At 37.7% G+C, this 15,492-nt stretch overlaps 1 protein-coding gene across 7 annotated transcripts in view; it reads right to left on the bottom strand.

Annotated features, from left to right (window-relative positions):
- PPHLN1 (periphilin 1) overlaps positions 1 to 15,492 on the bottom strand; it is a 153,774-nt gene that overhangs the window by 64,880 nt on the left and 73,402 nt on the right. The gene's annotated exons all lie outside the window — the stretch shown is intronic.

Raw genomic sequence — 15,492 nt, 5'->3', positions numbered from 1 at the left:
TTTTCCCTCTCCCTCCACTTGCCACTCCCCCTGCTTGTGCTCACTATCAAATAAATAAAATATTTAATAATAAAAAGAAGTATATCCCACTTACCTTAAAATCATGTAAGCCTCCAAATTTATATAGATAACAAGTACATTCTTTATTTGCTTTTTAAAAAATATTCAACATAGAATTTCTTTAAGTAGCAATAATTCCTTTTGGCCATACAGATTAGCTCTGACTCCTAATTTCATTTATATAGAACTGCAAAAATTCATCTTAAGGAACAAATATACTGACAGTTAACTAATATATTAACAGTATTTAATATAGGACCATCATACTGATTTCAATGTATCTTGAATTACATTCAATGAAATAAATAATGCCAAAATATCAAGGTAAATTTCTAACTAATGCAATAGAAAAGTCAGATATGCCATTTTTATAATTTGTAATAATTTATATAAATCCTACTTTTTACACAATATTTATATACTTAAATTTCATTTTTTTGATACTTCTACTGGTTTCCTTCTTCAACCATACCCAATATCATATCAAACAATGTATGGAATTTCAAGTTACAGACAGACCTGGGTTTGAATGCCAGATTCATCACTTGCTAGGTAGATGATATTATATGCACAATTTATGACACTGTGAAGACTTTGTTTCCTCATTTACAAAGCAGATGTTAATAATATTCACTGTTTTATAAAGTAGTTGTGAGAATCAAGAGAAGTAATAGATCTGAAAGTACCTAACACAGTTTGGTACTTCAGTATTTCTTTCTTTTCCATATTAACTGATATAAATCAGTTACAGTAAAACCTTTGAAGATCAATCAGTTCATGAGGTCAACATAAAAATGAAGAAAATAAAATTTTTTTTCTGGATCACATGATTCCCATAATACGGTTTACAGACCGACATAACAGAGTAAGATGTAAAAGTTCTAAGCCAAGGGACATTTGGGTTTCTCAAAGTGTCTGACTCTTGAGTTCATGACCTTTATGCTCATGATCTCAGGGTCAGGATATGGAGTCCCCATGGAGCATGGACATGGAGCTGCTCAAGATTCTGTCTCCCTCTCCCTTTGTCCCTCCCCCCTCTTTAAAAAGAAAAACAAACAAACAAACAAACAAAAAACTAAGCCAAATTAGAAAAATTTGTTCCTTGGGCCCATATAGTAGCTCTGATTACATTCTATTTTATGAGCAAACATTTTCATCAACTGTGTCTTTCACCTCTAATTTTGTCTCCACATCTTCTTTAAAGTCACATCATTAATTCCAAACATACCTCCTCTGGATGACACTGGCATTAAAAATCTTCACATTAGGGGCCCCTGGGTGGCACAGCTGGTTGAACATCTGACTCTTGGTTTCAGCTGGGGTTGTGATCTCAGGGTCATGACATCAAGCCCCCTATCAGGCTCTGTACTCAACACAGTCTGCCTGGGATTCTCTCTTTCTCTCCCTCTGCCTCCCGCTCATTCTCGTTCTCTTTCTCAAATAAAAATAAGTAAATCTTTAAAAGTCTCCACATTAGAGTATACTACCATTTATAAAGTGCTTTTATATCCACACCTAAAAAAGTATTTTAATTAAATGGAATTCCATGAAGGTGGTTAGGGCAGACTTTATCACCCTAACTTAAAAACCAAGAAAAGTGAATGTCTAAAAGCTAGTGATTTGCCCAGTCACTAGTAAATGTTAAGCTGGAACTCATGACAAAGGCCCCTGACTTCCTTCCACAGCTTATTCAATTCAGCAAACTACCAGCTGGACATCCATAATATTTGCTGAAAGACAGTAACACTGTATGTACGTAGAGTGTTTCCACAGCTCCTGAAGAAGCCTAAATATGTCACTCTAAATCCCTATCCACACATAATGTTAAAAAGGTAGAAGTAATACCTCATTATTACCTAATAATAGATTAAAAAGTAAAACAAACGAACAAAAAAAACAAGGGTGCCTGGGTGGCTCAGTGGGTTAAGCCTCTGCCTTCGGCTCAGGTCATGATTTCAGGGTCCGGTGATCGAGCCCCACATCGGGCTCTCTGCTCAGCAAGGAGCCTGTTTCCCCCCTCTCCCTACTTATGATCTGTCAAATAAATAATAAAATCATTTTTTTAAAAGTTAATAACAAAAAACAAAACAAAACAAAAACAGGAGTGCCTAGATGGCTCAGTCCCTTTAGCATCTGCCTTCAGCTCAAGTCATGATTACTGGGTCCTATTATCAAGCCTCACACTGGGATCCCCGCTCAGCTGGGAGCCTGCTTTTTCCCTCTCTCCCTGGTCCTCCTCCCTGCTCACACTCTCTCTTTTAAATAAAATAAAATAAATAAAATCTTTTTTAAAAAGTTAAAAAGACAAAGTAAGTTAGGATAAACAACAATATATGTATGAATATATCAAAGAAAAAAATGTATGCCCCATTTTTTGGTATCTGTTTTGAAGAGAAAGTTAGAGAGTAAAAATAAAACATTGTTAAGTTCTCTCCAGTAAAGATGGAAGAAAATCTTCTACAGCTGAAATCTTCCATCCATCTTTCATTAAATCTATACAGCTGAAAAACTCATTTGAAATTAACTTCTAACAGTAAGAAACAAATTCTGAAAAATTATTCCTACATGAGGGCAGCCAGAATGTCTTAAAAGAAAAAGCCCTCCATCAAATCAGGAAATCTAGATAAAAGTGTCCCATCGCTGCCATGTAACCCTGGGCAAGGAACACAGCAGGCTGTACTTTCCCAATACTTAAAACGATCATAGATCTAAAACTCTCAAAGTCTGATTCCATTTTAATACAAAAATGAAAATACCTACTTTTACTGTCAAAAACAGCTAAAATTTTAAGAAAGGGGAACCTCTCACACTGTTGGTGGGAATGCAAGCTGGTGCAGTCACTCTGGAAAACAGTATGGAGGTTCCTCAAAAAGTTGAAAATAGAGCTACCCTACAACCCAGCAATTCCACTACTGAGTATTTACCCTAAAGATACAAAAGTAGTAATCCGAAGGGGCACGTGCACCTAATGTTTATAGCAGCAATGTCCACAACAGCCAGACTATGGAAAGAGCCTAGATGTTCTTCAAAAGATGAATGAACAAAGAAGACGTGATACACACATGCATGTGCGCGCATAATGGAATATTCTGCAGCCACCAAAAAACCAAAATCTTGCCATTTGCAACAACATGGATGGAACCAAAGGCTATTAGGCTAAGGGAAATAAGTCAATCAGAGAAAGACAATTATCATGTGATCTCACTGATACAAGGAATTTGAGAAACAAGACAGAGGACCATAGGGGAAGGGAGAGAAAAACGAAACAAGAAGAAATCAGAGAGGGAGACAAACTCTAAGATACTCTTAATCTCAGGAAATAAACTGAGGGTTGCTGGAGGGGAGGGAAGCGGAAGGGATGGGGTGGTTGGGTAATGGACACTGGGGTGGGTATGTGCTACGGTGAGCGTGAGCGCTGTGAATTGTGTAAGACTGATGAATCACAAACTTGTACCCCTGAAACAAATAACACATTATACCTTAATTTAATTAAAAGAAAAAACAAACACAGGGCTGACAGGGTTATTAAGGGGATTAAATGAGTCATTATCTGCAAAGGTCTTAGAAGAGGGTCTGGAGATTAAGCATCTGCCTTTGACTCAGGCCATGATCTCAGGGTGTTGAGTTAGAGTCCAGCGAGGGGCTCCCTGCTCAGCCGGGAGTCTGTTTCTCACTCTGCCTCTCCCCTCTGCTTGTGCACACACACTCCCTCTCTCAAGTAAATAAAATCCTAAAAAAAAGAAATTGCTAAAATTCACTATGATTGCTTCCCACTAACATGTACCACAAAGTCCTAATGCTGTAACTTATATTTACACTATACTTCAGAAGAAATGAGTATTTCATATATCCTAATTTAAACATTCATAGTGAGTTGGATGGGCAACTATTATGTCTTTTCTTTCATTTCTACCTGACAATAAAAACAAGCCAGTCTCTGAGGGGATAAAGCACCCCTGACATGGTAAGGCAGAACCAAAGTTTTAATCAAGCTTTCCTATTCAAAACCAGCATTCTAGATCCCTCAGACTTCTGCGAAAGCTCTAAAGACACAACATGTCACAAAGACATGTTTTTCTTTTCTTTTTTGCGTTGAGGCAGTGAAGCAGCTACTCCCTGAATACAGCACAGACTGCGAGGTGACGTCAGTCTCCTCTTGCTGAAAAGCCAAATATACCAAAGACAGAAAAACAGAAAAGTGAAGAAGGAAGAGAATACAAGTAACAACATTTATGGAAAGTCAACCTGAGGTTGGGGAAGAGAACCTCTAACTGCTAAGAGCAGATGGAAAGAGCAAATTAAGGATTAGAATCATGGATCACCTGTACAACATGTTTTGGGACACTGGAAGGTAGGAATAAGGATGAAATAGTGAGGAGCAGCTATGATCTTCAGAAAATTATTTAAGTTCTGAGACTTCTCTATAAAATGGAGATACAGATCTACTTTTTAAAATTATAAAGTAATTACAACCATGGCATATGCTAACACCTGCATCACATCACATAATTACCATTTCTTCTTTGTGGTAAGAACATTTAAGATCTCTTAGCAAATTTTAAGTATACAGTATTATTAACTATAATCACTAAGCTGTACATTAGATCTCCAGAACTTACCATCATGTAGATGGAAATTTATACTCTGACCAATATCTCTTCCCCTTTTCCCTCAACCCCTAGCCCCTACTGACCACTAATCTGTTCCTATGAAATAAGCTTTTTTAGATTCCACATTTTTTTAAAAGATTTTATTTACTTGAAAACGAGAGAAAGCAAGAGCAGTGGAAGAAGGAGAGGAAGAGGCAGGCTCCCTGCTGAGCAAGGAGCCTGACACTGGACTCCAAGATCATGACCTGAGCCAGAAGCAGACGCTTAACTGAGTCACCCAGGTGCCACTTTTGATTCCACATCTAAGTGAAATACAGTACTTAGTCTTTCTCTAACTGGCCTATCATCATAATAAGGTCCATCCATTTTGTCACAAATGCTAGGATGTCCTTTCTCAGAGTTCAATATATTCCACTGTGTATATATACCACATCTTCTGTATTCATTTACCTGTAGAAGGACACTTAGGTTGTTTTCAGGTCTTGGTTACTATGAATAATGCTGCAATAAACAGCATTTGATATCCTCTTTTCATTACCTTTGGATATATACCCAGATATGGGATTTCTGGATCATGACAGTCCTATTTTTACTTTTTTGAGGAATCCCCATGCTGTTTTCCATAGTGGCTACACGAATTTACATTTCTACCAACAGTGCACAAGGGTTCCCTTTCCTCCACACCCTCACAAACATTTGTTACCTCATCTTTTTGACGACAGTCATTCTAACAGCCGTTGAGATGCTATCTCACTATAGTTTTGATTTCTATTTCCCAGATAATTAGTGATGTTAAGTACCTTTTTGTATACCTCTTGGCCATTTGTATGTCTTCCTTGAAAAAAATGTCTCTTTAGTTCCATTGCTCAATTTTTAATTGGACTGCTTGATTTTTTTGCTATTGAGCTGTGTAAGTTCTTCATATACTTTAGATAATAACCCCTTATCAGATTCATGATTTGTAAATATTTTCTACCAGTCCTTAGGTTGCTTTTTTCATTTCTTGACTGTTTTACTTTGCTGTGAGAAGCTTTTTACTTTAAAGTGATCCCACTTGCTTATTTTTGCTTTTGCTGCCTCTGCTTTTGGTGTTGAATCTAAAAAACTCATTGCCAAGACTGATGCCAGAGAAATGACCACCTATGTTTTCTTCTAGGTCTTCTAATGTTTTAGGTCTTACTTTCAAGTCTTTAATCCACTTGGAGTTGATTTCATATATGGTGGTAACTAGGGGTCCAGTTTCATTATGTTGTATGTTGCTCAGTTTTCCCAACACTATTTATTGAAAAGACTACCCTTTTTCCTATTATATACTCTTGGCTCCTGCACTGTAAATTCATTGACCATATATGCATGGGTTTAATTCTGAGGTCTCTATTCTTTTCCATTGATTGATATGTCTGTTTTTATGCCAATACCATACTGTTGGGATAACTACAGCTTTGTAATATAGTTTGAAATCAAGAAGCATGATGCCTCCATCTTTGTTCTTCTTAAAACTACTTTGGTCATTTGGGGTCTTCTGTGGTTCCATACAAATTTTAGGACGGTTTGTTCTAGTTCTGTGAAAAATACCATTGGTTTTTTTATAAGAATTGCCCAGAATCTATAGACTGCTTTGAGTAGTATGGACATTTTAAGAATATTGATCATTCCAATCCATGAACATGGATTATCTTTCCATTCATTTGTGTCTTCTTCAACTTCTTTCATCAATGTTTTAAAATTTTCAGCATAAAGGTATTTCACCCCTGTGATTAAATTTACTCCTGAATATTTTCTTTTTCATGCTATTGTAAATGGAAATGTTTTCTTAACTTCACTTTTTGATAGTTTATAATTGCTGTATAGAAACACAACTAACCTTTGCATATTGATTTTGAATCCCACAACTTTACTGAATTTATATATTAATTCTAATAGCTGTTTAGTTGACACTTTATGGTTTTCAATATTTATAAATGTCACCAAAAAAAAAAAAAAGACAGACTTACTTCTCCCTTCCCGATTTCAATGCTTTTTATTTCTTTTCCTTGCCTAACTATTCTGGCCAGGACTTCTGGTTCTATGCTGGTTAGAAGTGACAAGAGTAGACCAGCTATTTTGTTCCTGATCTTTGAGGTAAAGCGTTCAGTTTTTTACCACTAAGTATAATGTTAGCTCTTCGCCTGTCATATCAGACCTTTATTTTGTTGAGGTATATTCCCTCAATACCCAGTCTGTTCAGAGTTTTTAGCATGAATGGGTGTGGAATTGTCAAATGGGGTTTTTTTGCTTCTACTGAGATGATCATAGATTTTTAACCTTCATTTTGTTAATGCAATATATCACACTGATTGATTTGTGGATACCAAACGATCCTTGCATCACTGGAATAAATCCAATGTGATCATGGTGTATGATCCTTTTAATATGCTATGGAATTTCATTTAGTAATATTTTATTGCAGATTACCACATCTGTATTCATCAGAGATACTGGCCTATAATATTCTTTCCCTTGTATCAAGGTAATGCTGACCTCAAAATGAGTCTGGAAGTACTTCCGCCTCTTCTGTTGTGGTTTGTTTGTTTGTTTGTTTGTTTGTTTTTTGGAAGAGTTTCAGAAGAATTAGTACTCCTGAAATATTTGTAGGAATTTACCAGTGAAATAATTTAAGAAAATTATTTCACTTCTGGACATCTTCTTTTTTTTTTTTTTTTTAAGATTTTTTTATTTATTTGACAGAGAAAGAGATCACAAGTAGGCAGAGAGGCAGGCAGAGACAGAGGGGAAAGCAGGCTCCCTGCCAAGCAGAGAGCCTAATGTGGGGCTCAATCCCCAGATTCTCAACAAGATCCTAGCTAATATGGTCTAACAGTAAATTAAAAAGATTATCCACCATGACCAGGTGGGATTTATCCATGGGATGTAAGGGTGGTTCAACATTTGCAAATCAATGTGATAGAACAAATCAATAAGAGAGAAGAACCGCATGGTCCTCTCAATTGACTTAGAAAAAGCATTTGACAAATGTAGCATCTGTTCCTGATAAAAACAATTCAAAGTATAAGGAACTTATATGGAGCATTCCTCAACTTCATAAAATCTATCTATGAAAAACCCACAGTGAATATCATCCTTAATGGGGAGAAGCTGACAGCATTCCCTTTGAGATCAGGAACATAAGGATGTCCACTTTCACCACTGTTGTTCAACATAGTGCTAGAAGTCCTAGCAACAGTAACCAGACAACAAAAAGAAATAAAAGGTATTCAAATTGGCAAAGAAGACGTCAAACTCTCTCTCTTCGCAGATGACATGATACTTTATATGGAAAACCCAAAAGACTCCACCCCCAAACTACTAGAACTTATACAGCAATTCAGTAATGTGACAGAATACAAAAATCAATGTACACAAATCAGTCGCTTTCTTATACACCAACAATGAAAATATAGAAAGGGAAATTAGAGAATTGATTCCACTTACTATAGCACCAAGAACCATAAGATACCTGGGAACCTGGGAATAAACCTAACCGAAGAGGTAAAGGATCTGTACACGAGGAAGTACGGAACACTCATGAAAGAAATTGAAGAAGACAAAAAGATGGAAGACCATTCCATGCTCATGGATCAGAAGACTAAACACTGTTAAAATGTCTATACTGCCCAGAGCAATCTATACTTTCAATGCCATCCTGATCAAAATTATACCGGCATTTTTAAAAGAGCTGGAACAAACAAACATAAAATTTGTATGGAACCAGAAGAGACCCCAAATTGCTAAGGAAATGTTGAAAAAGAAAAAAAAGAAAAAAAAACTGGGGGCATCACGTTGCCTGATTTCAAGCTTTACTACAAAGCTGTGATCACCAAGACAGCATGGTACTGGCACAAAAACAGGCACATAGGCCAGTGGAACAGAGTAGAAAGCCCAGATACGGACCCTCAACTCTATGGTCAAATAATCTTCAACAAAGCAGGAAAACATATAAAGTGGAAAAAAGTCTCTTCAAGAAATGGTGCTGGTAAAATTGTGAACAGCTATGTGTAGAAGAATGAAACTCGACAATTCCTTTACACCATACACAAAGATAAACTCGAAATGGATAAAAAACCTCAACATAAGGCAGGAATCTATCACAATCCTAGAGGAGAACACAGGCAGTAACCTCTTCAACATGAGCCACAGCAACTTCTTTCAAGGTATGTCTCCAAAGACAAAGGAAACAAAAACGAAAATGACCTTTTGGGACTTCATCAAGATCAAAAGCTTCTGCACAGCAAAAGAAACAGTCAACAAAACAAAGAGGCAACCCACAGAATGGGAGAAGATATTCACAAATCACGTTACAGACAAAGGGCTGATATCCAAGATCTATAAGGAACTCCTCAAACTCAACACACACTAAGCAGATAATCACGTTCAAAAAATGGGCAGACGATATGAATAGACACTTCTGCAAAGAAGATATATGAATGGCTAACAGGCACATGAAAAAATGTTCATCAGCATTAGCTATCAGGGAGATTCAAATCAAAACCACACTGAGATACCACCTTACACCAGTCAGAGTGGCCAAAATTAATAAGACAGTAAACAACGGGTGTTGGAAAGAATGTGGAGAAAGGGGAACCTTCTTACACTGTTGGTGGGAATGCAAGTTGGTGCAGCCACCTTGGAAAACAGTGTGGAGATTCCTCAAAAAATTAAAAATAGAGCTACCCTATGACCCTGCGATTGCAGTATTTGGGTATTTACCCCAAAGATACAGATGTAGTGAAAAGAAGGGCCACCTGTACCCCAATGTTCATAGCAGCAATGGCCACAGTTGCCAAACCGTGGAAAGAACCAAGATGCCCTTCGATGGATGAATAGATAAAGATATGGTCCATTATACAATGGAGTATTATGCCTCCATCAGAAAGGATGAATACCCACCTTATGTATCAACATAAACGGGATTGGAAGAGATTACGGTGAGTGAAGTAAGTCAAGCAGAGAGACTCAATTATCATATGGTCGCACTTACTTGTGGTGCATAAGGAGTAACACAGAGGACATTGGGAGATGGGGAGAAGTGAGTTAGGGGAAATTGGAGGGGGAGACAAACCATGAGAAACTGTGGACTCTGAGAAACAAACTGAGGGTTTTGGAGGAGAGGGAGTGGGAGGTTGGGTGAAGCTGCTGGTGGGTATTATAGAGGGCACGTATTACATGGACCACTGGGTATGGTGCATAAACAATGATTCTGGAACACTGAAAAAAATAAAATTAAATTTAAAAAAAGATCTTATTTATTTATTTGACAAAGAGAGAAATCACAAGTAGGCAGAGAGGCAGGCAGAGAGAGAGGGGAAGTAGGCTCCCTGCTGAGCAGAGAGCCTGATGCAGGGCTCGATCCTAGGACCCAGAGATCATGACCTGAGCCAAAGGCAGAGGCCTAAACCACTGGGCCACCCAAGTACCCCTGAACATTTTCTATAAAATGGAGATATATATATCTAATTATACTAGAGGATTTCTGTATGAATAAGAGAAAAAAATATTTATTATAGTAACTAGAATCAGGTAGTTATACAATAAATATTAGGTCTCTGACTATACACACCCCTCCTAAAATAAAAGCCCTGTCTATCAAATATACCCCATGTGATTATTCATTCCCACCTTGTTATGGTCAAAATGAGCAATGATTGAAGTTAAATATTAATTTTAGCATGCCTGTGGAGAAAATAATATGAGAAAACTGTTCATTTTTCTGGTAGCTACTTTCAAGTTGTGGTTACTTAAGATTCAAGTTTTGGGTTTTTTAAATTATTTTATTTTCCTGTATCTCTACAGTGGACCCATGAACAACACAGGTTTGAACTCTGTAGGTCCACTTATATGTCGATTTTTTACTATTCATTACTATAAATGCATTTCTCTTATGACTTTTAAGATTTTATTTATTCGAGAGAGAGAGAGAAAAGGGAGAGCACAAGCGGGAAAGCAGCAAAGGGAGAGGGAGCAGGCTCCCCACTGAGGAGGGTGCTGAATGTGGGCCTCAATCTCAGAACCCGGGGAACATGACCTAAGCTGAAGGCACATGCGTAATCTACTTAACCACCCAGGTGTCTCTCTCTTATGATTTTTGTAACATTTTCTTTTTTCCTAACTAACTTTACTGCAAGAATATAGTGTATATATATATAGCATACAAAATATGTTAATTGATATAATCAGTCAGGATTCCAGTTGACAGCAGGCTGTAAGTAGTTAAGGGGAGCCAAAATTTATGTATGAATTTTTGACTGCACAGGAGGTCAGTACTCACAACCCCTATGTTGTTCAAGGGTCAACGGTACTTTTTTCTTTTTATAACTATTTTATTTTTTTGGTCATTTTTGTACTTTAAGATCAATTAACATATAATGTACTATTAGTTTCAGATGCAGAGGTCAGTGATTCAACAGTCTTATATAATACCCAGTGCTCATTACATCACAAGGCCTCCTTGATGTCTAACAACTGATATTCCCATCCCCCCACCCTCCTTCCCTCCAGAAACCCTCAGTTTGTGTCCTATGATTAAGAGTTTGTTTTTCCCCCTCTCTGATTTCGTATTGTTTTTTTCCTCTCTTCCCCTATGATTCTCTGCCTTGTTTATTAAATTTCACATATCAGTGAGATCATATAATTGTCTTTCTCTGATGAACTTATTTAGCTTATCATAATACCTTCTAGTTCCATCCAAGACATTGCAAATGGCAAGATTTCATTTTTTTTATTTCTGAGTAGTATTTCATTTTACACACACACACACACACACACACACACACACACACCATATCTTCTTTATCCATTTAATCTGTAGATGGACATCCGCACTCTTTCCATAGTTTGGCTATTATGGATATTGCTGCTGTAAACATTGGGGGGCATGTGCCCCTTTGGATTAATACATTTGTATCACTGGGTTACATACCTAGTAATATGACTGCTGCATCATAGGGTAGCTTTATTTTCAACTTTTTGAGGAACCTCCATACTGTTTCCCAAGAGGGTTCCCCTTTCTCCATATCCTCACCAACACCTATAGTTTCCTAACTTGTTCATTTTAGCCATCTGGGGGTTCCTGGGTGGCTCAGGGGGTTATGCCTCTGCCTTCAGCTCAGGTCATGATCTCAGGGTCCTGGGATCCAGCCCCACATCAGGCTCTCTGCTCTGCGGGGCGTCTGCTTCCCCCTCCCTTTCTGCCTACTTGTGATCTGTCAAATAAATAAAGTTTTTTTTTTTTTTTAAATTTTAGCCATCCTTACTGGTATGCGGTGAGATTCTTAGGTATCTTAGGCATCTTACTCATTGTGGTTTTGACTTGCATTTCCCTGATGATGAGTGATGTTGAGCAGTTTTTCATGTGACTGTTGGCCGTTTGTATGTCTTCTTTGGAGAAATATCTGTTTGTGTTTTCTGCCGATCTCCTGATTGAATTATTTGTTCTTTGGGTGTTGAGTTTGAGAAGTTCTTTATAGATTTTGGATACTAGCCCTTTAACTGATAAGACACTTGGCAAAGATCCTTCTGCATTCTGTCAGCTGTCTTTTGGTGTTGTCTACTGTTTCCTTTGCTATACAAAAACTTTTTATCTTGATGAAGTAACAATAGTTCATTTTTGCTTTTCTTTCCCTTGCTTTTGGAGACATATCTAGCAAGAAGTTGCTGCATCTAAGGTCACAGAGATTGCTGCCTGTGTTCTCCTCTAGGATTTGGATGGATTCCTGTATCACATTTAGGTTTTTCATCCATTTTGAGTTTATTTTGTGTATGGTAAAAGAAAATGGTCCAGTTTCATTTTTCATGCATGTGGCTGTCCAATTTTCCTAACACCATTTGTTCAAGAGACTATTTTTTTTCCATTGGATATTCTTCCCTGCTTTGTCAAAGATTAGTTAACCATAGAATTGAAGGTCCATTTCTGGGCTATTCTGTTCCATCGATCTATGTGTCTGTTTTTATGCCAGTACCATATGTCTTGATGATTACAGCTGTGTAATACAGCTTGACGTCTTGAATTGTGATGTCACCAGCTTTGGTTTTCTTTTTCAATATTCTTTGGCTAATCGGGGTCGTTTCTGGTTCCATACAAATTTTAGGATTATTTGTTCCAATTCTGTGAAAAAAGCTGATGATATTTTGATAGGGATTGTACTGCATGTATAAGTCGCTCTCATAGCAAAAACATTTTAACAGTATTTGTTCTTCTAATCCATAAGCATGGAAGGTTTTTCCATTTCTTTGTGTCTTCCTCAATTTCTTTGATGAGTATTCCATAATTTTCTGAGTACAGATCCTTTGCCTCTGTGGTTAGGTTTATACTTAAGTACCTTACAGTTTTTGGTACAATTGTAAATGGGAATGACTCCTTAATTTCTCTTTCTTCTGTCTCATTGTTAGTGTATAGAAATGCAACTGATTTCTTTGCTTTGATTTTATAGCTTGCCACTTTGCTGAATTCCTAAATGAGTTCTAGCAAATTTTTGGTGGAGTCTTTTGGGTTTTCCATATATAGTATCAAGTCATCTGCAAAGAGTGGAAGTTTGACTTCTTCTATGCTGATTCAGATGTCTTTTATTTCTGTTTGTGTCTGATTGCTGAGGCTACGACTTCTAGTACTATGCTGAGCAGCAGTGGTAATAGGGGACATCCTTGCCATGTTTCTGACCTTAGGGGAAAAACTCTGAGTTTTTCCCCATTAAGAATGATACTCACTGTGGACTTTTTGTATATGGCTTTTATGATATTGAGTTATATATTCCTATATAACTATGTAACTATATAACTATATAACTATATAACTATATATATATCCCTACCTTGTGAAGACTGTTAATCAAGAAAGGAAGCTGGGGCACCTGGGTGGCTCAGTGGGTTAAGCCACTGCCTTCGGCTCAGGTCATGATCTTGTGGTCCTGGGATCGATTCCAGCATTGGGTTCTCTGCTCAGTGCGGAGCCTGATTCCCCCACCCCCCCGCCTGCCTCTCTACTTGTGATTTCTACCTGTCAAATAAATAAATTAATAAAATCTTTTTTTAAAAAAGAAAGGAAGGAAGCTGTACTTTGTCAAATGCTTTTTCTGCATATACTGAAAGGATCATATGGTTCTTGTCCTTTCTTTTATTTATGCAGTGTATCACACTGATTGATATGCAGATGTTGAACCACCCTTGTAGCCCAGGGGAAACCACCGCCCCCCCCCCCCCCCCCCCGTAGTGTAGTGAATAATCCTTTTTTTTTTTTTCATGGTAAAGACTGCTTTATTGGTGGCAGTTAGTATGAGTCAATAAATACTGATCCCCAAATAACTCATTTATTTACAGTTACTGGTCCACAGAGAGCTGAACGAAACTGACCCAACTGTCTGCTGAGATTATAAACTGAAGTCAATCTTGCTTCTTGGGAAATGAAGCCATAGCTAGCTAATATATGGCATATGCTGTTCTACCAACTGTAAGCATCATAGTAGCTCTATACAGGAGGGCATCAGCTACTCCACCCTTTAGATGCACTGGAATTCCATTATCCTCCTGAAACAGCTTTTGTTTCTCTGGAACTTTATTTTCAAACTGCCTGTGTGAAGCAGTACTTATGGTCCTGTGGGCAATCTGACAATTGCCACAGCATCTTGGCTCAGTTAATACCCACCAACTGCGACATCCGACCACCAAGAATGAAACTCCCCACACCGGAACTGGAACTTGTAAATAATCCTTTTAATATACTGCTGGAGCTTACTGGCTAGTGTCTTCGTGAGAACTTTTACATCCATGCTCACCAGGGATATTGATCTGTAATTCTTTTGGGTGGGGTCTTGGTCTGGTTTTGGGACCAAGGTAATGCTGGCCTGCCTCATGGAAGGAGTATGAAAGTTTGCCTTCCATTTCTATTTTTTAAAATTGTTTCAAAAGAATAGGTATTAATTCTTTTTTAAATGATTGGTAGAATTCTCCTGGGAAGCCATCTGGCCCTGGACTCTTTTTTGTTGGGAGATTTCTGTTTACTGACTCAATTTCCTTACTGGTTATGGGTCTCTTCAGGTTTTGTCTTCTATTTCTTTCTGTTTCTGTTTTGATGGTTTATATATCTCCAAGAATGTACCCATTTCTTCCAGACTGCCTAATTTGCTGGTATGAACTTGCTCACAATATGCTCTTAAAACAGCGTTTCCTTGGTGTTGCTTGCGATCTCTCCTCCTTCATTCATATTCATTTGGGTCCTTTCTCTTTTCTTTTTGAAATGGCTGGCCAGGGGTTTATCAATCTTTCAATTCTTTCAAAGAACCAGCTCCTAGTTTCATTGATCTGTTCTACTATTGTTTTTGTTTCTATTTCATTGATTTCTGCTCTGAAGTTTATTATTTCTCTTCTCCTGCTGGGTTTAGGCTTTATTTGCTGTTCTTTCTCCAGTTCCTTTAAGAGTAAGGTTAGGTTTATATTTGAGCCCTATGTTGTTTCTTGAGAAAGGCTTGTATTGGTATATGCTTCCCTCTTAGGACTGCCTTTGCTGCATCCCAAAGGTATTTTGTTTTTTTTTTTTTAAGATTTTATTTATTTATTTGACAGACAGAGATCACAAGTAGGCAGAGAGAGAGGGAAGCAGGCTCCCTGCTGAGCAGAGAGTCCAATGTGGGGCTCGATCCCAGGACCCTGGGATCATGACCTGAGCTGAAGGCAGAGGCTTTAGCCCACTGAGCCACCCAGGTGCCCCCATCCCAAAGGTTTTGAATAATTTTGCTTTCATTTCCATTTGTTTCCATGAATTTAAGTCCTTAATTTCCTGGTGGACCCATTCATT

The sequence above is a fragment of the Mustela erminea genome, chromosome 6 (assembly GCF_009829155.1).
Source record: "Mustela erminea isolate mMusErm1 chromosome 6, mMusErm1.Pri, whole genome shotgun sequence".
In the NCBI taxonomy this organism is placed as follows: domain Eukaryota; kingdom Metazoa; phylum Chordata; class Mammalia; order Carnivora; family Mustelidae; genus Mustela; species Mustela erminea.
Note: the sequence above shows the minus strand (reverse complement) of the source record. Positions and strands in the feature narration are given on the sequence as shown.